Source organism: Chamaea fasciata, unplaced genomic scaffold (genome assembly GCF_029207755.1).
Source record: "Chamaea fasciata isolate MVZ Bird 193981 ecotype frontalis unplaced genomic scaffold, bChaFas1.0.hap1 SCAF_6, whole genome shotgun sequence".
Lineage (NCBI taxonomy): Eukaryota > Metazoa > Chordata > Aves > Passeriformes > Sylviidae > Chamaea > Chamaea fasciata.
Window position 1 is genome coordinate 69,547,880 of NW_027094091.1, and position 27,753 is coordinate 69,575,632.

The following is a 27,753-nucleotide window of genomic DNA, read 5'->3' on the forward strand; positions in this document are numbered from 1 at the left end:
AGCCCTGCAAAGGCGCAGCGTCAACCCGGGGCACCGGCGCCCCGTGCAGGGCCCGCTCCGGCCCGGCCGCGACCCTGAGGGGCCGAGCGGTGCCATATGCGCCAGCCCCGCCAGCAGCAGCACCGGTGCCACCCACCCCCTGCGACGTGCCCCGGGACGGCCGCCTCCGCCCGGGACGGCGCGGCCGCCTCCGCCCGGGACGGCGCGGCGCGGCCGCCTCAGCCCGGGACGGCGCGGCGCGGCCGCCTCTGCCCAGCGCAGCCGCCTCCGCGCGGGACGGCGCGGCGCGGCCGCCTCCGCCCGGGACGGCGCGGCGCGGCCGCCTCCGCCCGGGACGGCGCGGCCCCCGCAGCCCGGGACGGCGCGGCCGCCTCCGCCCGGGACGGCGCGGCGCGGCGCGGCGCGGCCGCCTCCGCCCGGGACGGCGCGGCGCGGCCGCCTCCGCCCGGGACGGCGCGGCGCGGCCGCCTCCGCCCGGGACGGCGCGGCGCGGCCGCCTCCGCCCGGGACGGCGCGGCGCGGCGCGGCCGCCTCCGCCCGGGACGGCGCGGCGCGGCGCGGCCGCCTCCGCCCGGGACGGCGCGGCGCGGCGCGGCCGCCTCCGCCCGGGACGGCGCGGCGCGGCGCGGCCGCCTCCGCCCGGGACGGCGCGGCGCGGCGCGGCCGCCTCCGCCCGGGACGGCGCGGCGCGGCGCGGCCGCCTCCGCCCGGGACGGCGCGGCGCGGCGCGGCCGCCTCCGCCCGGGACGGCGCGGCGCGGCGCGGCCGCCTCCGCCCGGGACGGCGCGGCCCCCGCAGCCCGGGACGGCGCGGCCGCCTCCGCCCGGGACGGCGCGGCGCGGCGCGGCGCGGCCGCCTCCGCCCGGGACGGCGCGGCGCGGCGCGGCGCGGCCGCCTCCGCCCGGGACGGCGCGGCGCGGCGCGGCCGCCTCCGCCCGGGACGGCGCGGCGCGGCGCGGCCGCCTCCGCCCGGGACGGCGCGGCCCCCGCAGCCCGGGACGGCGCGGCCGCCTCCGCCCGGGACGGCGCGGCGCGGCGCGGCCGCCTCCGCCCGGGACGGCGCGGCGCGGCGCGGCGCGGCCGCCTCCGCCCGGGACGGCGCGGCGCGGCGCGGCGCGGCCGCCTCCGCCCGGGACGGCGCGGCGCGGCGCGGCCGCCTCCGCCCGGGACGGCGCGGCGCGGCGCGGCCGCCTCCGCCCGGGACGGCGCGGCCCCCGCAGCCCGGGACGGCGCGGCCGCCTCCGCCCGGGACGGCGCGGCGCGGCGCGGCGCGGCCGCCTCCGCCCGGGACGGCGCGGCCGCCTCCGCCCGGGACGGCGCGGCCCCCGCAGCCCGGGACGGCGCGGCCGCCTCCGCCCGGGACGGCGCGGCCGCCTTTGTCCAGCGCAGCCGCCTCAGCCCGGGACGGCGCGGCCGCCTTTGTCCAGCGCAGCCGCCTCCGCCCGGGACGGCGCGGCCGCCTTTGTCCAGCGCGGCCGCCTCAGGGCGCGCCTTTCCCGCCACGCAGAGCCCCTCACCTTTGGCGGCGGCCGCGGGGTCCCGCAGCAGCGCCGTGAGGCGGGCGCCATCGAACTCCTCGTCCCGCGGGCCGCAGGCTCCCCGCTCCGCTTCCCGGCCATGCCCGGTTCGGAGCCGGCACGGCGGCACCCCGGAATCGCCGCTGCTCCCGCAGGCAGGGGCGGGCGGAGCGGGAGCGGCAGCGGCCCGGAGATATCGCGGCCCGGGCAGGGTGGTGCTCCCGCGGTCCCGCCCCGGCCGAGTTGTCGGGCCTGCCCAGCGACCGGTGCTCAGGTGAGCAAAAAGAGTTAAAAATAGTTACCATGGAACGGCACAGAGTCCCCCTCCGGTTCACAAATTCAGAGTGTGCAGAGCCCGTTTTTATACAGTTTTTGGGCTTGGGCAACCGATTACGTCATGGGTTCTTTGTGTGTATGATTCTTGATTCATATTCATCTAGGGTCTTTTACGGTTGCAAGTCAGGTGAATAGTTTTTTCCGGGGAGACAGAAGCTTTTGTCGGGGTTTGCTGGAACCGGGTATTGAGATGTATGTCCTTGACGACAGTCGGGATGATGGCTGTGGGGCGCTGAGCACTCGGCTGACGGTGGCTGATGGCGGTGCTCAGCTCCATCAGCCAGGGGTCACACCCTCCTTTCTCTCCGCGATGGGTGATTATCTTCCCTCTCGGCAGAGGAATGTCTTCCAGGAACCCCGCATTCCTTTACGCTTAAGAAAGTGATGTTATCCAGTAAAACACAAACTAACTCTAAAATATCTACTACACAGGCTTATAAAGTATATTATTAAAAAACCCACGAATTAATCTCAAAACATTCACCTCAATCTCGTTCCACCATCCCTTCCCACCCCCTGCCGTGGGCAGGACACCCAGGCGGCTTTACCTCTAGTTCAGTCAGGCCACAGGGATCCGGGACAGCCACAGCTTCTCTGGGCCCTGTGCCAGGGCCTCAGCACCCTCACAGACGAGAATTCCTTCCCAGTATCCCATCTGCAGCGGTCTCTCTCTTTTGTTTCAGCCTTACAGTTTTCTTGAAACTTAAATTTATGCAGGTATCCAAATACATTGGCAATTCCAGAAATCGGTAAGCACATAATATGGAAAGTAAATAACATCCTCAAGAGGGAGTTGCTCTGTTTTTGAGGGGGTGAAAAGAAAGGCTAGTGCTAGCAGAACTAGGGAAAAAAAAAATTGATTTAACTCTGTTTTAAAAGGCTTAAAGTACCCATACTGAGATCTTCAAGGTAAAAGTCCTAGTTACCAGGCTTACAAGCCTGATAGTTATCATCACACCATATTTCATGGTTCTAGTATTTTAAAAGTACTGCAGAATGCTACTGAAAATTATTTTTATTTCAACTTGAAGTGAAATTATTCTCTCCCCTCACTGCCTGTGGAGCTGTTAGAGGCTTCCAGGAGGCTGGGGAAGCAGACTACGGGTTTCATTTCCAGCCAGGTCACTTCCATGTTCTGCTGGAGTGGACTTTGAAGCCTGTGTCCTTTTCTTTCTCTATTATATCTGACAACTTTCCTCCCCCGAGTCTGCTTTTTGGCAAGACGCATTTACAGAGGGTCAGTCGAAGACCTCAGGCTCAGAAAAAAATCATCTGTTCTGCTGTGCTTACGTGTGCAACAGATGGGAGCAGCAATGAGTCGAGTAGTAACTTCTGAGCTGCCCGGTTTTTCAGTAAATCAAAATATTCTGTGATTCTTGCCAGATGAACTTATCATCATATCCAAGTTACACACACCCCTCTGGCATTTTCAAGGCTAAAAAGCAATTCCTGGTCCCTTGCATGAACCTCAGCTCCCCCCCTTGTTCAAGGAACAGTTCTAGATACAAGACTAACTGAGCCAAGCGACCCTTTCCTGCCTCAGTTACGTCCTCTGAGGCCTTTACTGTCCTGAACAGAAGGTAAACAGCCAAGCCCCAGCCCCGCAGTCCTGCCCAACTTGCCTTTGCTCCCAAACCTGAACCTTTTTCTTTGCTGTGGGATTCCTTACTCGTGCAATCCTGAAGACAAATATCTGATTTGGCAGATGAGACCATTTCTAACACAAAATCTTCACCGAGGTTTCTCTTCTGATTTCAGCCTTAAGCACTCCTGTCCTTCTCAGGCAGCCCCTATCTCCAGCCGTTAGCCATGGATCCTTGCTGTTCTATAGCTGACATTGCCACCCCTCAAGTCTCTTGATACGCATTTACATCACTCCGTAACGGCGTCCTCCTGACCCTTCCCAAACTCAGCCTGATCTCCAGGCCTACAGCCTCTCCCTGCAGATGAGGGACTATGAGAAGGGCTGCAGACAGACCTTTGCATGACCCCAGCTATACAGCCCATGCTAATCCCAGCCCAAACCTGTCCTGCTGTTGGGATACCCCACTTACAGTTACAGTAACCCCTGTGGTGGTTTCACTTCACTTCATCTGTGAGTTGCAATCTCCCACCCTTCACTCCTTTGGTAAGAAATGCATTAGTGTCTTAAAATAAATGTTTCTTTTTATGTATAAATTAAGTATAGAAAGCATTCAGAGGGAATACATTTAATCCAAAATCGCACCTTAAAACTGTAGCTCTCAGTGTTCGCTCTCAGTTTACACAACTATTACACAGAAAAGTTTCCTTCAGTTTTTCCCCAAATTTCATGTGTGATATAGAGCTCTTTGTCAAATCTTCCTGCTTTCCAGCCTTTGGCACCCTGAGGCATGGGATGACAGAAGGAGAGAGGGTGACGCTGCCCAGGGATGGGCTGACAGGACCACCTCCTCGGCACAGCCTCCCAAGAAGGGAATGCTCCCAACACTATCTCTTCTTTGTCATCACATGTCCAAATGCCCTGTGCCCTGCACCTCCATGATCCTTGCTGGGATCAGCCCAGTGCCAGCTCACACACTTGGACACAGTCATTGCAGAGCTTGAATTCCAGGAGTTCGGCATCGAGGAGTCCAGGGTATGTGCAAGGTCCGTGTATGGACCCAGGAGATGAGTGGGCTGGCAAGGCTGAGGTAAAACCACAACTTTTTTTACTCTAGATGCTGTAAAACAAAATCATCTCTCCTCCTCTTCTTCCTCCTCCTCCAATCCCGTAGTTATTTCAGCTGGAGTGCAAGGAGTGCATTTTAAGCCTGACTAATGGCAATTTATCTTCCTCCCACGAGGAATATTAGAGCCTGTCGATATGGGAGGATCTGCCGACCAGGCATTATGAGCATCAGGGGTTTGAGTCAGAGCATGGGGAGACTCTGGAACTGGGCTGCATGCCCAGGTGCTGAAGATGGGTGGAAAGATCAGAAAAAAAGGGAAGAGGACAGAAAAGTGTCAATGAGCAGGCTGTGCATAGCCAGAGGAGGCATTTGCTGAGAGCACCTCTGAGTATCTACTGCGATTCTCGGGTATTTCTGTGTACTGAAATCCTTCCCACCTTATACACATGGAATAATCTTCAAGCATCATCCAGTCTGAGTTTGACAAAGTCACTGAGTCACAGAATTTACCAGGGAGCCCTTACAGTCTTGATGGGAAAAGCAGGCACTTATAAGCACTGCAATATCATTTTAAATTTTTGTTATATGCTTCTAATTTCACTGTGCTCAGGTCGAATTAGCCTGAGGTCTGGATCTCAAAACTATTAACTCTCACTGATTAGATATTGATACGGGCTATTCTTTTCTGAAACACCATCAGTTTTGCATGCCTTTGCATACCTAACTTGAGACATCTGGAAGCCCGATTTTTTCAAGGCTCTTGGAAAAGCCACAGTTTTTTCAGTGTTTTGACATTGATTCTGTGGCTTTGAAAAGCTTCTGTCTTGAATTTCAAGTACGTAGTCATTGGTCATTTTGGAAAATCTTGTCTTAAATACTTACGGAAGGGGAACAGTGTCATGATAACGACCCATCAGAGGCAGGCTCATAAAACCGTAGTAAAGCACTTTGACAAAGAGGGTGATTTCCCTGACCGTGCTCCACCCAGTAACTGTGGCCTAATGTCCTTCCTAACTGAGGGGCAGGACACACAGTCTTTCCCACTGTGTCTTTGAAACATCATGTCGGGAAGTGACCAGGGACATTCTCTTGTTTGCAGCAGTAAGCTCTCTGAGATGGGACATGCCTCTCACTTCATGTCTATACAAGTGCCAGGTGCACTGCTAGAAAAAACAATCTGCGTACAGGAGAAGTGCCAGCAAGACTGGCAGCATTCAGGGGGGTGGGGAGCGGGGACCTTCTGCTGCCTCTCCTGAGGAAATGGAGTGAGGTTTCATTCCAAATGAAACGTGAGGAGACTGGCTTTGCAAACTTCATGGGTCACATCTTCTGTCTCGTGAAGTGGTGGGGGTCTCTATGGTGTTTTGACTAGTTTGGCCAAGGAGCAGCTCATGATCACCAAACTCAGAACTTGCTTAGCTCAGCTCACTCTCTCTGAAGCAAGTCAAAAAATAGCAGAAAACAGCAAATCATTCCCCTCCTTCTAAACCTGCTGGGTGGAGTACTTCACTCAGTATTCATTCCAATTTCTATTTACACACACAAGAATGTTTCCTAACTCTGGCTCACAGAATTGGTCCTCTCCAGTTCAAATTACAGCACACTTGAAGCTCTTGTTAGATCGTATCATCCATAGCGCCTTGTGAGAACTTACAGCATCCAAAACAAATTCAGAATTGGAAAAAACTATGGAACAGGCTTCTCTACAACGATTTTCAGCTTGTATCCATAGAAATAGAGGTTGGATTGGGAAAACTGCGCTCTGTTATTTTAAATAATCCAAATGTAGTGATTACTGTAAGGTATGTGCTTTGTTTTAAGTGGTCTGACACTCATTTCCATAGAAACAGAGAGAGGATAACAGCCCACTTGTTTGAACTGTCCTGTGGATTCTGTCTGTGTCAGAATGCAGGAATATAAAGCTTTTAAAAATGTGGGAAAGGCCTGGGGTTTTGTTCTTAATTATGGGGGTGTTTTTTGTTTTTTTGTTTTTTTTTTTTTTTTTTTCTTTGTTTTAATTCTCAAAAGCCAAAAAGAACATTAGGGAACTTCTTGGAAATTTTATTCTGGGCGAATAGAATGAAAATGACAAATACCAGCTCTTAAAAAATTACAGGGGAGAAAGCAGGAAGAAAAAGCAGTAGGATGGGGAGAAGTGTACACACACACACAGAGGAATGTGTGTGTGTGTGTGTGTGTAAAAGTATTTCTGAGATATTTTTCTGACAACTCTTGTTATTCTACATTAAATCTAGTGATTTTTTTTCACTAATAGAAGATTTTAGGCCATCTAACTGAACTATTTTATTTCAAATTACTATTTTCACATTCACTTTCTTTATTTCACATTGTTTCCTTCTTAACTGACACACTAATTTTATCGGAATTTCCATACACTAAGCAATGATATGAGTTTTGAATTGGCAGTTTGGCTGAAATTCAGGGGAAAATGAATATCAAGGAGAAAAAGAAGTGAAGTGCTCAAATTTTGTCTTTGCTTTTTTAAAGCTTCCATGTAACAACACAATTCCTGCATTTCTGGCACAGTAAAATCATTCCTCCCCAAGTTCAAAAGAGAGAAACTCACTGAAGCAGATGTGATATCTTTCTTGGATTCTAACTTCTAGACTTTCAAGTGATTTTTTTCTTTGGGGAAAAAATGAATCCAATTCCTGTTGCTCGTGAGGGAAGGACAAGGCTGAGATTCTGGAATTCTACATGCTGAACATGTCTGGATTAGTTATATTGTCTTCCAGCAACTGAATATTGCCAGCTTGTAGAAGCAGCTTTCAAGGCTGTAGCAGAGAGGTGCATTCTGCACATCGTGATAAACACTTACTCCCTTCCTGCCTTTGTGTTTTATGCTACTGTCTCCAAGTTTTCTATTCACACACTACCCATCACGGGGGATAGCAGAGATTCGCAAAAATACTTTTTATATTTTAGGGTACTTGGTTTTTAGGTTAATGTTGAATAGCAAAGTAGCCCCCATTCAGCGGGAAAAGAAAAAGAAAGTGTATACATATATCTCAGTGCCATTCTACTGAAAGCATGTCTTCAGTTCCTGTCAGCCACAGTGTCCGTGAGTTTTCCTTCTCCACAGGAAGGCTTCCCTGGAAGATGTGTACAAGCCGGAGCACCCAGCTGCCTCTTGCGCTGTGCTGTCCTTCAGCCCTCCCCGCTTCACCTCCCTGGAGGTTACCTGCATTTCACACCTCTCCCAGTTCAGTCATTCCACTTGGAAACTGCCTTTGCCTTCGGGTTATACTTGCACACTGCCAAAAGAATGCCAGGCTCATTCCTGCGCTTTGGGATGGTCTTTTGCTTACAGCATCACCAGGCTAGAAAAAGTTACGTTATCTCACTGGGAAGATTCACAAATACTCATCAGGCAACAGCCCTGGCAGACCTTCTGATTCAAAGCCTTTCAAGCACAAGAATGGGATACTTCCCAGTGATTTTGGATGCTGTCTATATTCTTCTGCATTGATTGCGCTTCAATGACCCCCCACAAAATTTGTTTGAATTTTAAAACCCCGCTGTGTTAAGAGAATCTTCCCCCACAAAACCGGGGGACAGACAGTAGAAAAGGTTTGACTGCAGCAATTTGCATTAAGTGTCCTTTGCAGGCTTTGACTATTTCCACCCACCCCTGAAAGAGCCTGGGAGACGGGCATTAACGGCCAATCATTAGGCAATGGCTTTTTGAGATAACAATCAGGCTTGCCTAGTATCAATGAGACCTGTTAAAATTAAGTCTTTGCCTTGCAGAGTCACTTTGTGTTGTCATGTGGGATGCTGAGATGTGACACAGCACGTCCTCTTCCCCTAAACAGGTTTAGTCCCATCTTCTCATAATCTCAAAATTCTGTTTGTCCCTGCCATGGCATCCTGGTTATCAAACCAGCTGCCCAAGACTACGGAGGCATAGTCTGATATATGTGATACCCCGTTGTTTTTCTGGGTGTTAAAAGGGACAAGGTGAGGAATAAAAGTGGATTCAGATTCAAACACGAAGACCAAGTTGGTCAAAGTTCAGTGTAACCTCTGAAAAGAGGGGCCAGACTTTGGAAATTCAAATCTGGATGCATTCCAACTTCAGTTGGAACAGGAGGAGAGGAATAGTTTTAACACAATTAGTTTGGTCCTGTTAGAAATCTATATTATAGGGTTGGCTTTCCGCAAAATGTATGTTATATAAGTAATAATGTTGTAGTAAAAATATAAGTTTTTCTTTTATTTCTTCTATTAGTAAAGAAAACTAAGCATATTAATATTCGCTAATATAGTATGCTTAAACTGTCTATTTAGCCAAAATAACATCCAATAAACATATAAAAAAGACTCTGCTATTTGCTTAAACTGTCTGTTTGGTCAAAACAACATCCAGTAAACATACAAAAAAACCCCTCTACTATTAATATACCAACTATCAAACATCTACCATCTAAAAAAAGCACAAACCAAAGCCCAAATTAAAAGTAATAACAAAAACACAAACAAAAACCACATACTCTAAAAAAGCAACCCCCCAAAAAAGCCATACAAAACAATTCCTAAAATATAAAAACTAATTTATAAAAAAATGAATATTCAACAAACTAATGCAATAAAAAAGTATCTAAAGTATAACTTTAATATAGCAAAGTGTAGACTTAGCTGAGTGCCAAGTCACCCAACCAACCCTATTTTGCTTTTTTAATCTCCCTTATAACTTTATTAAATTTATTTTTAAATTTTACATTTTAAAAAAATCTCGTTTTTCACAGTTCCATCATCTTTCATCTACTCACTCATGGGGTTTTGTTGATTTTTTTTTTTTCAGGAGAAAGATCAGTGTGAACATGCATAGCAGGATGTAAACATTTGGATATTCATGTTTACCCACTTTACACCCCAGCACAGCCCCAGGAAGAAAAGATGCTTTCATTCCCCATTTCCAGAGTTGGTTCTAAGCTCTCTTTCCTGAGGACAGCTCTTACAGGAACTGGGAAATGAGTGTCCTGATTTATCCCCTTGAGTCCCTCATACCTTAAAAGAAGCACCAAATGACATTTGAAGGTAGTTTAGCAGGTAGTAATGACAATTTGTTGGAACTTCTCACCGGTTCACTTTTCTGTATCACAAAAGATTACAGGGAACAACTTGAACTCTCTCAAAGTAACTTCAAGATGTTTCCCCACTTTGCAGTGAAGGTTTTAAGCCAAGCCTACACACTTCAAACTCAAGACCCGCTGGAGTCGGAACGCTGCGGGGATGAGGCAAGGAGGTGCCACCGGTGTGAGGAAAGAGAGAAGGTCCTTTCGCAGCCTGGAAGAGTCAGTGTTGTTTGCCCACTGAAATCCCTCACCCAGAGATCCTGACAGGCGTAGGTCCCAGCTGGGTCCCCTCAGAGACCCGTGAGCCGAGGTGTAAGGGCTGCAGCGGCAGACTTGGCAGGGTCGGGCACGAGGGCCGAGGGCGCCTGGAGCAGGCAAGGCAGGGAAGTTGGGCTGCGGGGGACGGGGAGTGATGGGGAGCACCTGGCACCTGCCTCGGGAAAAACACAGGCGGGGAAACGCGGTCACGAGTCGCGGTGTGCGCAAGTCCGTGACAGTCCTCCAACCATTGCCAGGCGAGAACGATGGGGGAGACGGTGAGATGGAGCCTCTAGAGCAGAGGGAGGCGCGAACTGCTCGGAGAGGGGTGGGGAGAGCCGGGGAGGGCGGGCGAGGTGCAGCCGGCTCTGAGTCAGCCCGGCCGCGCGATGTGCGCGGAGGGCAGCGCCCGGCACGGCGCCGCCGGGAGCCCGCGTCCCTTCCCGTCCCCTCCCCGCCGCCCCCGCGTCCCGAGCGCCCGCGCCCGCCGGACCCGCTCCCGCCGCGGCCGCTGGCAGGGCTGCTCCGCCCTCGCCCTCCCTCTGCCCCTTCTCCTCCTCCGCCCGCGGGGCAAGGGCAGCCCCGAGGGCGCCAGCCGGGACCGGCCGCACCATGTGAGGCGGCGGGGCTGCCGCCCGCCCCGAGCCGCCCTCTCCCGCACCATGAGGGACGGGGATGCGGGGCAGCGCCCACGCCGCGCACAGGCAGAGCCCGGGCCGGTGCCGATGCTGGGGAACTGGGGCAGAGCCCGGGCCAGGGGAGTGGGGCCGGGCTGAATCCTACAGTCTGTACATCAGCCCTAGAATTTCTCTGTCACGCTAAAAGTGATTTGAGCTCGAGCCCTGGAGCATCCCCTTCCCAGGCCCAGTGATTTCAGCTCTTGACCCACAAGCTTTATTTCACGGCCAGCTCGCTTCTTCCAGCTCCACGAGCGCATTTCTCCGACTCTGGCAGCTGAAAATTCTCCACCGTCCACGGGGCAGGGTCTTCATCTTGGCCCCAGCTGAGCAGCCATTGAGCCCTGACCCCACTGTGTCTATGCCCACCCCGCAGTCAACATCCCAGCCCCAGCCCTACAGTGGGTATCCCTGACACGGGCAATATCCCAGCAGCACCAGCATTTCAGGAGCAATCTTACAGCAATCCCTTTTCAGCTCTCCACCCTCTCTCCCATTTCTGGGCTCAGTACCCAGCTACAACATCAGTATCACAGGCCTACAGTCATTTCAGCGCACCAATCTCACAGTCAGTTCGTCAGCCCTAAAGTTCCTATGTTACTCTAAAAGTGATTTGAGCTCGAGCCCTGGAGAGTCCCCTTCCCTGCCCCAGTGATTTCAGCTCTTGACCCACAGGCTTTATTTCACTGCCAGCTCTTGTTTCACTTTTGTCTCCATGTCTTCCCAGCACTGGCACATAATAACGTTGCTTTTGGTTCTCAGAGTATGGTTGTTGTTTTAGGTCTAACTCTGTGTTGTTTCAGCACAGCTCTTGTACCCACATTCCAGCCCCAACCTACTAATCCTTACTGCAGCAACAGCTCTACCATCCCTATCCCCCCCTTACAGTGATTTCAGCTCCAGTCACGCAGTTCCCGTCCCGGCTCCATACTCCCTAGACCAGCCCCACAGGGGTTTCACCCCAAACCCTACCATCTTTGTGTCTCCTCCAGCTCTGCTGTCTCAGCTCCAGCTCCTCAGCGTCCCGCTGCTTGCCGCTAAAAGCCGCTACTGCTTCTCCCTGCAGCTCAGGACTGTTGATAAGGCCACAAGTCAGTTATTATCATCGCTTCAATGTCCTTAGGAGCTCTACCACCCATCCTCCTGGGTTCCCAGCCCTGGGAACACTTGGCACCTGAAGCCCAACATCTGTCTTCCCCCTCTCGCTGGGTCTCAGCCCAGCACTTGCCCCAAGGCCCCCCTCACCTCCCCCAGGCAGCACCGGGGGCTGGGAAGAGCCACTGGGCCCCTGCTCCCCCATCCCAAAAAGTGCCCTTGTGTTGGTTCTCGGGCCCTGGTGCCCTCCGAACCCCCACACCCTCAGCCTCTGCTTGGTACCACAGGGCAAGGGCTGGCAACCCCCCAGGCATCTCCTGCAGGCCCTGAGCTGCAGCTCCATCCCCTTCTCCCGTGGCATTTATCCACTCCAGCCCCAGCATTCCCATTGCTCCTCATTGTTTTGGGCCGGCCTCTAGTGCCAAGATCCTTATTCCACACCCTGGGGCTTTATGCCTCCACTGGCCTCGCAACCGGTGTTTCAGCCCTAGCCCTACAACCTTTACTGAAGTAACAACAACTATCTAGCAAAAGAAAACAAAAATAAACCAAAATAATGTAATAAAGCGACGAAATTATTGAAACGGAGTAATAAAGAAAAAAATCATAATTATTTCGAATAAAACAAAATAAAACATTAAAACTGAAAAAAATGCAGCTTTATTTTTGATATCTTAAGCGTTACTTTGTATCCAGAAACCACGGAAGCACTTCTCCCCTGGTAGCCCCAGCCGGTCTCCCCGCGCCGCACCAAGCCCCGCACCAGCCTCCGGCCGTCCGAGTCACGCAGGGCGCGGCGGAAAGAACCGGGCACGGCCGGCAGCGCTGCCCCAGGACACCGCCAGTCCCCACACGCTAGCACAGACAGACGCGGGAGTCGCGTGCGGGCTCACCGGCGCTCCCCTGACCGGAAGCCGCAAACATCCCGTCCTGGCGCAGCCGCGCTCCTCCGGCGGCGCTCCTCCGACCGCCCAGTCCCACCCGTCGCTCTCCGCGCCGCCGCCGAACTAGCGCCGAGACCCCTCAGGGCACGCTATTTATCCCCCAGGGCCGGGCCACCCCAGCCAATCACAACCTGAGGCAGCGGCGGCCGGGCCAGCCCAACCTATCACAGCGCAGTGTCGGCCCGCCAATCCCGGCCCGCCCGTTCCCGCCCCCCTCGGCTCCGCGACCCCCCGCTGTCCCCTCACGCCCCGCTCCCGCCATTCCGCCCGCTCCCCGCCGTCTCCCCGTTTCCCTGGGAGAACTCCCGGCCGGGACCTCAACGGGGAGCTCCCGCCGCCCTTCCCGGGTCCCGGCAGCACCTGCCGAGGCTGCGGCAGCGGAGGCACGGCTCCGCTCGTTCCCAAAGCCGGGGCGGCGGGAGGGACGCCTCAGGCGAACGGGGGACCGGGACCGGGCTGAGGGGCCGGGCCGCGACTGAGCGGGCTGATCTGGGCGGGACCGCGCCCGGATTGAAAGGGCGGCTGTGATTGGACGGGGCGGAGAAAGGCGGGCCGGCATTGGCGGGGCTTGGCAGCTGAGGCTGCAGCCAATGGGAGCGCGAGCGCTCAGGCGGGCGGAGCCAGGGGCGCTCGGGGGTCCGCGGTCGCCCGGGGTCCCGCTCCCGAGACCCCCGTCCCCTTCTCCGACCCTCCCTGTGCCCCGGTCCCGGCTGAAAGGCCCCTGCAGAGCCCCCACCGGAGCGCCCGTCGGCACTCGGGGCAGGGAGGGGCGTAGCCGGCAGCCCGGCCGGGAGCGGTTCCGAGTCGCCAAGGCGGACTCTGCGGTAGCAGCGCGGGCCAGGGAGCGGCGGCGACGTGGGGGGGAGGGGGGTCGGCGGCGGGGAGCGGGGGGGGCGTGCAGAGCCCGCTGCCGGCTGTGGGCGCCTCTTTCCCCGCAGCGGTTCCGCTTCTGCGGGGACTTGGGCCGCCCCGACTGGGTGCTGGCCGAGATCAGCGCTGGGAGGATCAGCACCCTGGCCAAGATACTCAAGTGCCCGCCCCCCGCCTGCTGCGGGCCCGCTGCTCACCGCGGGGGGGGTCAAGCGCTTCAACACTACAATGGCATAATCAGCAACATTATTTAATCTCGTGTTCTTCATGCAAGCCTCAGCGTTAAGAACACTACCGGCCTCTTCTAGTAGTAATAATATGCGTATATTATGCATATGTTATTAGTATTAATATTTAGGTAAGAATTGTTAGTGTTAACACTGATAGTGAGTGTGTTAGCTGGTGTTTACCGTGGTGCTCTGCTCTCCCACAGTATGACAAGATCCCGAATCTGCCCTTAGATGCAAAGTTAGGTGAGCACTGCTGTCCTTACCACGATCCCCTGATGGAGCCATGCTCCAGGCATGGGCAGCAGTGTGTCTGGGGATGCCTTTCCAAGGTGACAGAGCTCACCCCCCCTCCCGTCTGCAGAGTCGGGGGATTTGAAGGCGACCATTGCTGTCCTCGGCTTCATCCTCTCCAGCGCGGCCAAGCACTGGGTAGATGGTGAGTCTCTGTCAGGTGACCTGCAGCAGCTGGGGCTGCCCAAAGGTTCCTCAGGCGTGCTGGGATGTTGCTGACAGTTCCCAGCCTTGCCTTCACATCCAGATGGAGGGCAGGCTGGCTGCTGTGCTGTCCTCTGTCACCTCCCTTCTGTCCATCAGTCCCTGGGGCCTCCCCAGGTGCTTTGGTGGAGTTTGGCAGCTTCAGGCCTGGTGTGAGCAGAGGGGTTCTTCTCTTGTCTCCCCTCAAGAGCAGAGCATGCCAGCGCCTTGTGCCATTCCTTTGAGGAGAAGCAGAGCCCCTTCCAGGACTGGCTCAGTGCCTGCAGCCTGAGGTGTGAGCGGGGTGTTGGGTCTTAACAGGAGTGTGGGGGTCAGTGTAAATCACCATGCTGGAGTGAACCGGGGTGCTGACACCATCCCACTCCCCACCGTACTGACCCAGCTGGGCTCAGTGTGCTGGCACGTGGATTACACCCTCAGCTCCAGCGACTTGCAGGAGGTCAATGAGCCCGTGGTGCACCTGACCTTCAGTGTGCGGGACAGAGTGTGAGAAAATGACAGCTGTCCCTGCAATGCTCTCGGCCAACAAGTTCCAGGTGCTGCTGGCAGGTGAGGCGCCCGGAGGGGTGGCAGCAGGGAGGATTCTGCAGGGGAAGGTGCTGTGGGAGGCACGCTGGGAAGGGGATGCTGGAAGGGATGCTGCAATACCAGCAGCTCCCCCACATCTCCGTCCTCTCTCTGCAGTTCTGAAACAGCCCTGCCATTCCCTCCATCTGCCCCAGACCGCTCACCATTCATTTGCAGGCTTGGCTTGATAACCAGGATGCCATGGCAGGAACAAACAGAACTTTGAGATTACAGAAGATGGGATTAAACCTGTTTATGGGAAGAGGAGAGATTCAATCAACCCCCTACGAAAAAGATGCTGTAAAATGCATGAGCTGTTTGTATGATCTTTTAACCTAATTATTGTAGTAGAAACTATTAACCTTCCTGAAATGGTATACAAGCTTTTGGAAAACCTCAGTGAAATCAAATTCTGATCACTGAATCAGTCTTCCTGTGTCTCCTTCAATCGCCAGTAGCTGAAGGGCCAAGGAAGGGACGTGCTCGTGGGAGGAGGAAAGTGACTGCTGCTCCAGCCTTGCCTGAGGTGCCTCCAAGTGTCAGAAGAAGCTGCTGGACATCTGCTCGCAGGGCCAAAGGTGAGACTGGCAGTCCCTGTGGGGGCTGTGGGGAGCTCTCCCACAGCCCATGGGGCAGAGCCAGATATGCCCTCTGACTCCTCATTTCCCTCTTCCTTCTCCAGGTGCAGCCCCTGCCATGTGAGTGTCACCTGCTGCCACCTCCTGAGGGACATTTAAGGGGCCAAGAGGAGCTCAGGCAGGGCCTGGCCACAGACGGAGCTGCCCTGTACCTGTGCTCACGCTTCTTTGCTACTGTTGCACCCTGCCAGTGTGGGAGGGAGAAGCTGAGCCTGGTGGTGGGGCTTTTTATGGCCGGCCACAGGCATTTCAGGGGAAAAGGGTGAAAACCACATGCTGTGCTGGACTCTGACTCTTTCCTCTCCCTCTTCCCTTTCCGGCTGCGGATCCACTGCTTTTAGTTGACTAATAAAGTATTTTGCGTAGAAATCACCGTGCGTGCCTTTTCACGGGAAGGATAAATCCCTGTGCCCAGTCTCTTCCCCACAGGGGCTGAAGCAGACTTCCCCTCCACCTCATCCCCAAAAAATAAAGGTAAGCTCAGCCTCCCCAGTCCCAGGAGTGAGATACTGCTCAGAGGCAGACACTAAAAGAGCAACTACAACAAAGCCCCTGGGAGGAGGAAGGTCAGTGCAGTTACCTGGAAACAAGTTAAAAAAACAGGCTCCAGCTTGTTTTTACATAATCCTCTTGATTTTTTTGTGTTTCCTCTTCTGCAAGGGTGGTGCAAGGGACAGGCAGAGGGAGAAGGAAGGGAGTAGAGTGTGTTTCTACACTCACTGCTAGGCAAGATGAAGGCTGCAACACAGGAGTCACTGTGGAAGCTGCTGCTCCCCACACCTCTATGGCTGGAGCAGAACTTGTGCACACCAGCCTTTCTGCACCTTTGTCCACACTTAAAGAACTCAGAACTCGCTCAAGACCACCTACCCTGGCTGGGCAGTGGGCAGCTGTCCTCCTTCCCTGAGGAGCAGGGTTGTTCAAGCGCGTCTCTGCAACACTTGGGTGCAGGACATGGGGACACTGCTGTTCCCTGGAACTGCTGCCTTGCACAACGCTCGGGATGGGGAACAGCTCAGTCTGTGATTTGAGCTCACAGTGTTGGCCTGGGTGGCTGCAGGAGGACCAGGAGGTCAGAGAGCACACGAAGGCTGCAAAGGAAAGCCTCAGGCCCTGTGGCTCCAGCAGCAGGTGGCCCCACACAGCCAGATGCTACAGGAGGTCACAGCTGGGGGACAAAGCACAGGGCTGAAGGGACTGATCTCCATCGCCACATGCCCCAGCCCTTCTGCAGGGACTCACAGCATCGCCTCCGTAACGGGGAGGGAGGCCTGGAGCCGGGCGGTGACTGTGCTGCCATGGGCCTCGTACAGCCAAACCACCAGAGCCTCAGCCCTGTCCTCGGCCTTTGGGGCAGCTCAGACAGACGAGACAGGCATCATCTCTCCAACACCAGTTGCTGTGCTCAGCTGAGCCTGGCCACCACTCGGTGTGGGTGAAAGAGCAAGCCCTGCCCAACAACAGCACCTCAGCCCCCTGCCCTCCCCTCGTCCACCCCAGCACCTGCCTGACAGTCTCCAGCACGATGGCGCGTGAGCTGACAGAAAAGGCACTCCAGGATGGGCACTGGGCACAGCTGGCTGGACCACATGGAGGGGGCAATTCAAACTGTGGGCTTGCTGAATCACACCAGCCTCCTGAACGGAACCTGCAGCACAAGAACCTCCCTCCAGTCAGCCTCTGTACACTGATGGGCAGCACGACGGAGAGGGATTAAAAAAGAACAGGGACAGCAAACAGGACACAAGGATCCCATGGGAAACAGTGGCACGGGGAGCACCACAAAGCCACAGAGAATAAGCATGAACACGAGGCGTGGAGAAAGATGGAGAAAAAGAGAGAGTGCCAAACACATGGCAAGGACAGAGGGATACAGAGACAAAGAGGGAAACAAGGACCCAGAGAGGAAATGACCACAGCACACCAGTGGGGAAAGACAGGCAAGATGCTTCTCACTCCAGCCACTACACAAGTGCAGCTTCCCTGGAATTTCATGCTCCGCATCTCTTCCAAGCTCAACAGGTGAACAAACAGGTACCGCAAACACCTCCTTTCTTTGGACAAACCCATTGGGAGAACCTGGAATCCAAGGATGGATCTTAACATGGCAGTCCCACTTGCTACTCTCCACCTTTTCTCCAGCTTAGTCCTGGGCTGGAAAACAAAAAACAACAAACACTTAAAAACCAATCTAGAGGTGTCTTGAGGATGCCCAGGCCTGGGAGAAAGAGAGGTCCCACTACGACCCTCTTGGCCTTTTCCCACTCTGAGGACCTGTGGAAATGCCCATACAGTTCCTAGGTGGACAGCCTGGGATGTTTTCTGCACACCAAATGCCACAGCCCTAAGCACCAGAAACCGGAAGATGGTCGGGATTGCAATTCACAGCCTCAGTGAAACCTGTGTGGGACAGCCAAATCATCAGTGTGCAGAGGAATTAAAAGTCACCATTTTTAAAAGTTAAAATATCCATGGAAGTTACTGGCTACTTAAAACAGTGTGCTTCATACAGCCTCCCATGCTTATGGATTTATCAAAAGAAGCAGCTTCAGGTTCCTTCCTTTTGGAGCCCAATTCCAAACAGGAAACTTCTCACATCTGCTCCTGAGAGAGACAAATGGAACTTCAGGAGCTCAGGAAAGCGACTCCCTCCCCTGAGTCACGTCTCACCTGTCCGAGCACCCACAGAGCTTTTATACTACCTCTCTCTCAGCTTTCCACGTTCATTTAAATGTAAGAAGCCTGCAAGCTCTGCCCCAGCCGCATCTTCCCTGCGCCCCAGCACTGCCCCACCCGCTCAGGTGCTGCTCCCTTCTGCTGCGCTGCCCCTCGCCACGGGGCCGAGGTGGGAGAAACCGCAGGTTTTGCTTCCCAGGAAAGGCTCCGCCGGGCGGCCCCAGCCGGCCCCGCTGCTCCTCCCCGGCTCCGTGCCCGCGTCGGGACCGCCTTCGCCCCACGCAGCCCCGGCCGCCCGCTCCCGGCCCGGCTCCGCTCGGGGCCGCCCCCCGCGGCTGCCACCGCCGTCCTCGGGGCTTCTCCCGGGACCGGCCGTTCTCCGCTCCGCTTCAACCGCGCTGCGGCAGCTCCCGCCCTCCTCCATTGTCAGCACAGCCCTCACGGCCGCCACTGCCGCAGCCGGGGCCCGCGCCCGGCGCTCCCGAGCCGCTGCCGGCGGCCCCGCGGGGTGTTACCGGTCAGTCTCCCTTTCTTTACCTGAGTCCCAGCCAGGTTTTCCGGGCAGCTTTCAAGAAATGTGGCTGTAACTGCAGATCAAAAATGAAGTAATTGTGATAGCATAACTGGGGTGAGGAATGACTTTCTGCGTGTGAACAGAAAGCAGCCGCTGCTGCTGGTCGGGCCGGCCGCCGCCCGGCTCCAGCAGCGACAGCGAGTGCTCCCGCTCCGGGCACAGCGGCCCCCGACATCGCCTTCGAACCGCCGGCCGAGGAAGCGACAGGGAGGGCGGGCACCGGTCCGGGATCACCCCGAACTGCCCTCGGCTGAGTCCGGCTGCTGGCCGAAAGTCGGCGATTTTCGTCAAGCCTCGGCTATTTTCGTCTGCACTCGGTTACAATAGGTTGCGAGCAGCGTGCCAAGACTTCCGCCCTTCCTCGCCGCCATACTGGTTGAGGCTGAAGCCACTTCCGGTCGAACCGTCATCTTCAGTGCGGGCACTCGCTGGGGTGCCCCTCCGCTGCTGGCACAGGCGCCTGGCTCAATGGACCGCCGGCAGCGGCGCGGTTGAGCCCCCATCCCGTGTCCGCACACCCGCAAACGCCGCGGAAAATCGCGCCCGGACGGCTCCGGGGTCCGGGTCGCGCGCGCAGGCAGCCGGCTGCCACGCGCCCGGGCTCCTTGCCTTTTTCCCTCCCTTTCGGCCCCGAGCTGCGGGCGGGCGGGCGGCAGCGCCGCCCCCGAGCTCACAATGCGGGGCTGCCACGCGCGTCGGGGACGGGCGGGGGGGACAGCTGCACTACCGCTCTTTGGCCACAGGGTGGCAGCATTGCCGCACGGCTCCGGCGGGACGGGCACGGGGGACAGCTGCACTGCCGCTCTTTGCCCACAGGGTGGCAGCATTGCCGCACAGATCAGGCGGGACGGGCGGGAGGGACAGCTGCACTGCCGCTCTTTGCCCACAGGGTGGCAGCATTGCCGCACAGATCAGGCGGGACGGGCGGAGGGGGACAGCTGCACTACCGCTCTTTGCCCACAGGGTGGCAGCACTGCCGCGCGGCGGCGCGGAGCGGAGGCATAAACGAACGTGCCCAGGAATGCCCTGGCGAACAGCCTCCGGAATAAATGGCCCAAAAGACCCCCGAGCACACCTGCGAGAGCCCTGCCAGCAACCAGACCGAAACAAAAAAGCCTTTCGTTCAGGCTCTATTTCAATATTTTTTATCTTTGTGATTCTGATATTTACATTCATCATTACAATTCATCTTTTAGATTATGGACATTATACATCATGTATTATGTTTATTATACTATTATATTTATTATAGATATTTAATATATAAAACTAGATATGAAATAATTTATTATTTATAACGCTGTTATAAATAATAATACATTTAATTTAAATATCTTGTTTATTATGTACGTTATAGATGTTTATATTATGTATATTAAATATATTTATAAAACGTGTAGTATGTAATAATATATTGTGTATTTTTTATTGGTATTATTTTTCATATCCTATACTTTTTGTTATTTTTCTTTTTCATTATTTTTTAAATTCGTTTGTTTATATTTTAAACGATATTTTACACTAGATGAATTCATGAACCTAACACATCAGAAACACAATTAATTTGAATTAAATGAGCCTGGTTTTCTAAGGGGTAAAGTTTTAATCTTTATTTAAATAATATGGGCATATTTTCTCTATCTGTATGGGGTTTTTTTGGTGGGTTGCGGGGGAGTTTATTTTGGGGGTTTTCTTTTTTTGTTCGCTTTGTTTTGGATTTCTTTGCTAATAAACAAGCAGGGTCGGAGAGTTACAAAATAAAACATCTACTTTGTTTTTATTGCTCCCTCTGAAATACGCCTCGACAGCCTGGACAGCAGGCTGCTGCTGGTAACACTGTGCACGGGTAGGAGGAGACCTGGTCGGGGCTGGGAAGGAAAAAACGGCACCACGGTGGTCACAGCTTTCTCCCTTCAGGAGTTTTATGGAGCAGAAAATACAGAGCTTTTGCCAACTGCGCTCTCTATGACATCCCGACGTCCAGCGGGCACCGAGGTCATTTCTCATCTTTCTTGCCAACAGCCAAACCCCCAGGCGCCCGGGGGAAGAAAGAGTATGGGGAAAAAAAAAAAAGGAACAAAGAAAACATGAAAAAATAAACCAAAACTATAGAAAATAATAAATAAAATTAAAATACCAAAAGAAAAAAATTTCAAAGTAACAAAAAAGTGGAAAAAAAATTTAAACAAAAAATTAAAATAAAAAACGAAAAGTAGTTTTAACAGGTAAATAAATAGCTAAAGAAAAAAAATAAAAATTAAAAAACTGAAGAAAAAGTCTTTGAAAAACCACAAAACGCAACATGAAAAACCACAACAAAAGAGCACAAAAATACAAAAATAACAAAAAATAAAAGACAAAATTAAATAAACGCAGCTCTCACCTCCTGCCACTGCCTAAAAAAGCGCCATGGCTTTCCTCAATTATGCAGCAATAAGGGAAACAAACCCAGTGCCCCCCAGAACAGAAGGTTTTCTAGACAATTCCCACTTTTGCTTGGAAACAAATTCTATTGTAGTGGGAAGCTCATTTTGGACGAATATCCAAATGTGCCAAGGTAGGAAAGAACCAGCCCCTTGTGTCCAAGGAACAGCAGCTAGGCCTGGATTCAGGTTTTAATGGCATTTATGTAATTAAAAATGCAGTAAATTGAACTTTACAAAGAGACGAATCGTGGCAAATAAATACTTCAAAGTTTTCTTGGGAAATCACAGAATTTTGTGGAGATGGTGCTGGACAATTGCTGATTTACCAACATTAATTGGGTAAATTTCCTTAGAAATGTGCTCTACAAGGTACAAAAATTCCAATTAGGATGGAAAATTGGAATAAATAAATATTCCCTTACTAAAATCAGAGAGAAAATCAGAGTTATTCCTTCAATTAAAAGGAAGGAATAACATCCAAATCCAAGCCTGCCTGGAAAACAAGCTCAGGAATTTCTAACATTGAAAACTTTTGCAAGAGTCATGAAGTTGGTGAAAGTTCATGGAATGATGATTTAAAATCTGCTTCCTCTGCACTGATTTAAAGGGAAGTGGGAATTCAACAGGTCCAGTTACTCCCATCCAACCTTGGACTGGGATAAGGCCTTCCAGTGGCTTCACTTCCTACTGGCTCTCTCCTTTTCGCCAACTACCTGCAAGAGGAAAAACAACAGGAATAAAGTCTCAAACAGGATGGCCTTGGTCCAGGCAGACTGAGGTGCAGCTCCCAGCGAGGGAGGCCAGGCTGTGCCTCGGGGAGCTCCGGGAATCTGGGATTGCCCGTGGGATTCAAGGGCTGGAAAAGCACACCCACCTGCCAGGTTCAGTGCTGGGACAGAGCAAGGCCGGGGCTCGGGGGCAGCAGTCAGAGCTGGGACTGCAGGAGAACACCCCAAACCCGGGTTAAACATCCGGCACGACACGCAGCACGCTCCGGGAGAAACTCGGGCGGGAGAAGCCCCGGGATGCTCCACGTTCCTTGCCCTTGGCAGCTGTGCCAGGGCCTCCCTCAGAATGCTGACCTCACCGTGCAGCTCCTACAAAACAGGAGAACTTATGGGAATCGCCCAGAATCCCTGGACTTCCAGTTATTAAGAACCACAGCTGCAGCGAAAGGTGTACAAACTCTACTGCAAACCAGCAGGGCTGAGGAGACGCAGGGATTTATTCCCGAGGGGACACAAGGATCCCTCAGCCAGCCAGGATTTCTCCCAGGCTCTTCCCACTGCTCTCTAAGGACACAAACAGCAGTTTTTCCCTCGAGTTCCCCTTTCCATCAATGCCAAGACTCGTGTTCTCCTCCAACCCCAGGTTCAGGAAGGAAAGTAGGAATATTATCACTGCACAGACTGTCCAGGAGGGTGTGACTGAGGCAGCAGCACCAGCTCCCACTCCACTGCTGCTCTGGATTCCTGAGCAGCTCCTTTCCATCCTGCCCTTCCCAGCACCATTCCCTGGGTGCCATGTCCACAGACACCTTCTCCATGCAGCTTAAAACCCACAGACACCAACAGAAAGGAGATCAAAAATCAATTCACATGTTGCTAGTCAGAGAGAATGGGAGAGGCCTAAAAATCTGCATTTATTTTAAAACACTAGAGCAATTTCTTCATGACCCTGAATATCAGTGATGGGCAGATAAACACCTTCTTTAACTTACTACCTGCAAAAACATCAAGTTTCAAGTTTAGTAAAGATAAAATTTTGCTGCAAAAATAAAAGAGGTGGGATGTTGGTGTTAGTGCTTTAACCTTCGGACATTAGCGGGTATTTGTAAAACAAATTCATTATTGAAGCAGCTAACTTGAAAATAAGGGGTTTTTACAATAAAGTTGACCAAAAAAGAGTCTCAAAATTAAGATATAGGCTGCACAAATATTTAAGAAAAAAAAAGTTGTCTTTCGTGCGTATAACCTGCCAGCCTCTCATGTTTTCAGTCCTTACCATTTATTTTTACCAAGGTGATGATTAAAATCTTGTCAAAAGCTCAAAAAAAAAAATTCCAGGACAAGGCAGGTGTTTTCCCAAGTACCCTCAGTGTGGAGCTGTGTCAGCCACAAGTGTTAGCTCCCGCAGCCCAGCCCGGAGCAGGCTCCAGCTGCTGCCCAGGGGGGTTACCAAGGGACTCACCTGTTTGAAGCTGTAAACGCAGGTGGCCTGCACTGGAGTGCCAATAAATGTGAAATGTGTGACTCTCACCTTGAATAGCGATGGATCTTCTCAGGGGAGCCCCTCACCCAGGATGGGGGGCTCTGCCACGGATTTCATCTCTCTGCATCTGAAACAGAGTCAGGACAACAGTCAGAGTGCTGCAGGATACCTTGACAGCTCCACACATCTTGTGGCAATCTAGGAATACCCTCTACAGTCTAACCACACCCCACATCACAAATTTCAAGCCCCCAGGACTATTACCCTCGTACCCCTACACCCAGACTGAGCAGCAAGGCAGAGCAGCTCCGGGCCAAACACACACCAACACCCGTGACACAGCACAGGACAAACGAGGGGACGCAACAGGGACAGAAAACTCTGGCAAGAAGAATGACCCTGAGGGTCCAGAGAACTCGGAATGAGATGACCGAGGTGAGACGGAAGGTGAGCTGGCCAGGCTCAGAGAACCCTGCAGGAACAAGATGCCATCGGGATGACTTATCCCAAGAGACGCAGAGATGGATGCCCAAGAATCCTACGGTCAGAATCCTCCACCTGTCTTTGCATTCTCACAAGACCTAACCCGCCGGAATGGATCAGGGCGGTGCACGGCTGTCAGTACAGCTCAGAACAAGACCTGAAAAGGCATCGGACTGGATGCTTGTGAAGAGAGATGGATTCTGATGAGTGTCCGAGCAGCTGAGACAAAGGCACCTGGCTGAGGAGCACAGAGATCAGAAATGCTAAGACTGATGCCAGGGGTTTGGACAGGCCCCTGAAAGGACTAAAGGAAAAGACAAGACACCAAACAGACAGAGTGCACAACAGACAAGTGACACAACACACACCAGGACTGCTCTGCCCTGCACACCTCAGCACTGACATGAAAAATGAGACTTTCCCTTCATGTAGCCTAAGGGGTCACATCTGGGACATCCCCATCTCCAAACCCGACTCGAAAAATCCCTCCCAGTGATCCCTGCCCTGGTACCCCACTTTCATCCCCTCCCTAGTTCCGAGCCCTCCACTTATCTCTCAGATGTCTGGGGAGGTGAATCCACGCTGGGCCCCAAAGAAGGCCGCCTATGCCTCTGGGAAATTCCTCCTGTCACTGGGCTGCTGTCTCCTAGTCAGCTACAATAAAGAAAACCAAATATCAAAGCATAATCTTAGCTGCACATCAGCCAAAACCCAGCAGCTCTGCTACTCACCGTCTCTTAAGCAGGACCGGGCCCTCGGGCCCCGTGCGTGCTTCAGCTGAGCTCGGAGGCCGACGCTCGCAGCGCCAAAGCCTTAGAGGCGTTACTGGCACCGAGCCCACCCACCGTGGCCTCCATTAGGGCTGTGAGCATCCCCGGTTAGAGCAGGACAGGAACGCAGGGTGGACATCCCCGGTGAACCTCAACCCTGTGGACTCTGCCCCACCACTGTCACTTCCTGCCTGGCCCTAGCTTAGGGCTACTGCCTGCACCTCTCAGGACTTCTGGCCTTGTCTTGCGTTAGGATTGCTGCCGGCACCTGCTCTCAGGGAAACGGTGTTGGCAGCAGCGCTGTGAGGGCCGGGATGCCTGTACTCTGACTTGTATCCTAGGCTGTACCCCTGATTTTCACTGTGTGTTCTCTAGTCCTTGAGTCCTTTACCTCAGCCTCTGTGTGTATCACTGTAACCTCCCCCCTTCTGAACCCTGCTTCTTCAGAGCCCTAGACCTTGCAGCCGGGGACGCTCTGCACCGTTAGGGTCCCAAGAGCTGTCCCGCACGCAGGACAGGTACATCCACAGTTGTTCCCTGCCTACCCTAAGAAACGTGGCCCTGAGACAGGGCAGAGGCTGACAGAGCCGAACTCTTTGCGGTGGCAAAAGGCACGAAGCCTTACCAACCGCCGCCTCGAGAGGGAATCAGGAGCACTTCCACCGGCTGCGGAGAGACAGGGAATCCCAGGGTGGGTGGGGCGGGAAACCCCCGTTATCCCCAGCCCTGTTGGATCCTGCTCCCCACTATCGCTTCCTGCCTGGCCCTAGCCTGACTGTGTCTGCACAGGTCAGAGCTTCTGGTGTGTTCCTGCACTAGGGCTGCTGCCTGCACCTGCTCTCAGGGGAAGTGTGCTGGTAGCAGTGCTGTGAGGGCCGCTACACCTGTACTCTGACTTGTATCCTAGCCTGCTCCCCTGAGTTTCACCGTGTGTCCTCTAGTCCTTGAGTCCTTTACCTCAGCCTCTGTGTGTGTGGCTACACCTCCCCCCTTCTAAACCCAACTTCTTTAGAGCCCTGCACCTCGCAGCCAGGCCTTCTGGCATTGTCCTGCATAAGGGCTCCTGCCTGTACCTGCACTCAGGGAAACGGGCATGTCTTTAGGGCTACTCCTTCGGGTCTGGGGTAGGGGTGGGGTCGGGCTGGTACACCTGTACTCTCAATTGGCACATCTTGGACATCCCTATCTCCACACCTGACTCAAAAACCCCTCCTGACAAGTCCTGACCCAGCACTCCACTTTCATCCCCTCTGTGGCTCTGAACCCTCCACTTATCTCTTGGACGTCTGGGGATGAGAATCCACGCCGGGTGCCACAGAATGCCGCCTTGCCCTCTGGGAATTTCCTGCTGTCACCGGGCTGCTGTCTCTTATTCGGCTACAAGAAATAAAACAAACATCGATGTATGATCTCAGCAGATCTCTTGGCCAATCGGTCAGGGTGTAAGAGAAGTGGACCACCTAAAACACACAAACAATAACATATGCTGAAGAGTTACACCAGAAACACCACCACACTTAACTGCATAAATATATAAATTTTCAAACAGACAACCCCAAAAAAATTCCAGCAAAAAAAGCTAACTCTTATCACCCCTAGTCAAACTACTGAATATAATAAAAACACCATGTCCAAACCCCTTAATAATACTCCAGAACATATACTCAGAGCCCCCCCAAAGTTAAAGACTTCCCTCTAGCCAAATAAAAAGGAAAAAGCCCATGTCTTGCGACCCATATTAATTCATTAACTTAAAACTTTAAAAATAAACATTAAAGTTTAAACCTTTAGACAACACTAGCACACCATAGACGCCAATCCCATCACTACATGCCAAACCAAAACTTATTTCAACCTTTTGTGCTGCTGCTGCTGCTCGGCACAAAGGTTTGTCCCTCAGCACCTCCTGAAGTAATGTTCCACGCCCAAGGCCTCCCCCAGCCCCTGTGAGATGAACTCACCATCCTTCCATGAGCCTCACCTGGGAGCCCAGCATAAACCCCTCTCCTCCCGCAGCTCCGTGCCAAACTCAGCTCGGGCTCCCCTCTTAAAGCAGTGCTGGCAGGACCCGCCCCCTCGTTATCCTGTACAGCTTCCACCTGTCCCCTCATCAGTGTGACAGCTCTCACCTGGGGCTGCTCTGTCCCCTCAATCAGCCTGTGACAGCTCTCACCTGCAGCTGCTGCCAGTCCCAGCTGCTCATTTCCTGGACATTGCACTGTGTGCACTGACACGCTGGGGCACCGGGCTTTCCTTGCTGTGAATAAGGACCCCTCTGCTCCTGCACGTGCCCAAGGCTGAAACTGGGATTCCACCTCCTAAATTCCGTTTGTGTGAGGTTCACAATTCCTAAGGAAATTTCCCAGCAATCGTTACCCTTCATTTACATTTTCTCCTTTGGAATCATCACTACCTTGTCTTTCTGTGCAAGGGTTCCAAACGTTCATTGGGAGTTCAGTAGCTGGGTTGGCTTGTTTATAACTTAGCTGACAATCCCAGGCTAAATCCAAACACCCAGAATTACAGGCAAATACGGAGACAGTTTATAGATACTGCCCTCCCCTGGTAGGTAGCTCTTCCTTGCACTTCCCTGGAGCAGATTTACTCCATCCTTTCTTCCCAAAAGCACCTCTCCAGCACAAATCCCACTTCTTGGACACAAACCAAACAGAAATCTACTACAGCGCGGCCTGGGGGGGGGCCGGGGTGGAGCCCAAGGCCACTGTCCAACCAGTGCTGCCTCTGGCTCCTCGTTATTTACACTGAGAGCATATTGTAGGACGCTCTGCAGCCTTTCTTTGCCATTCTGTATTGGAAAGAGGATGGATATTAATGACACACACGTCCACAAACAGTCTTTACGGTTCTTCAAAAAGTTAATAATGCCTGTAATAAAAATGGTAAGTAATATTGTGTCTCAGATTGTTTAAGAAAGTGGAAGTTCGAGCTTTAATGTCCTCCTGAGAGACGCTGAATAAAATCTGTCCCCTGAGTTTGCACACAGAAATAAAATACCGATTTTTTTGATCAAACAAGTTAGGTCTGTATGAAAACAGCTGAGGAGGCTTTCATGGCTCAGTGTGATAATGGCAGAGCACAGAACATTAAAGATGGAATGTTAGTTCCCTGAATTAATGCCCTGATGGAGATAAATTCTTTTGCAAAGAGACACAATAGTTTCCTCTCCTTGTTTCTGAGTTCCCGAGCGATCCTGTAATTCCTAACCTGCACGAGTG

General features: G+C 53.3%; 3 long non-coding RNA genes across 4 annotated transcripts; 1 reads left to right on the top strand and 2 right to left on the bottom strand.

The window, feature by feature from the left end:
- Nucleotides 1-14,909: 14,909 nt before the first annotated feature.
- On the bottom strand, nt 14,910-18,688 carry LOC136290379 (uncharacterized). The gene is made up of 3 exons (XR_010721106.1): nt 18,591-18,688; nt 16,885-17,531; nt 14,910-14,988 (listed from the first exon to the last, which is right to left on the bottom strand). It is a non-coding gene; the product is annotated as an uncharacterized lncRNA (long non-coding RNA).
- On the top strand, nt 14,971-15,735 carry LOC136290378 (uncharacterized). Of its 2 annotated transcripts, none has more exons than XR_010721105.1 (3): nt 14,971-15,055; nt 15,195-15,317; nt 15,422-15,735. It is a non-coding gene; the product is annotated as an uncharacterized lncRNA (long non-coding RNA). The 2 variants fall into 2 exon arrangements; XR_010721104.1 differs by having other exon boundaries at nt 14,973-15,059.
- A 1,727-nt stretch (nt 18,689-20,415) lies between the features above and the next one.
- LOC136290752 (uncharacterized) lies at nt 20,416-23,381 on the bottom strand. Its single transcript, XR_010721366.1, has 3 exons — nt 23,313-23,381; nt 21,928-22,150; nt 20,416-21,766 (listed from the first exon to the last, which is right to left on the bottom strand). It is a non-coding gene; the product is annotated as an uncharacterized lncRNA (long non-coding RNA).
- Nucleotides 23,382-27,753: the final 4,372 nt, after the last annotated feature.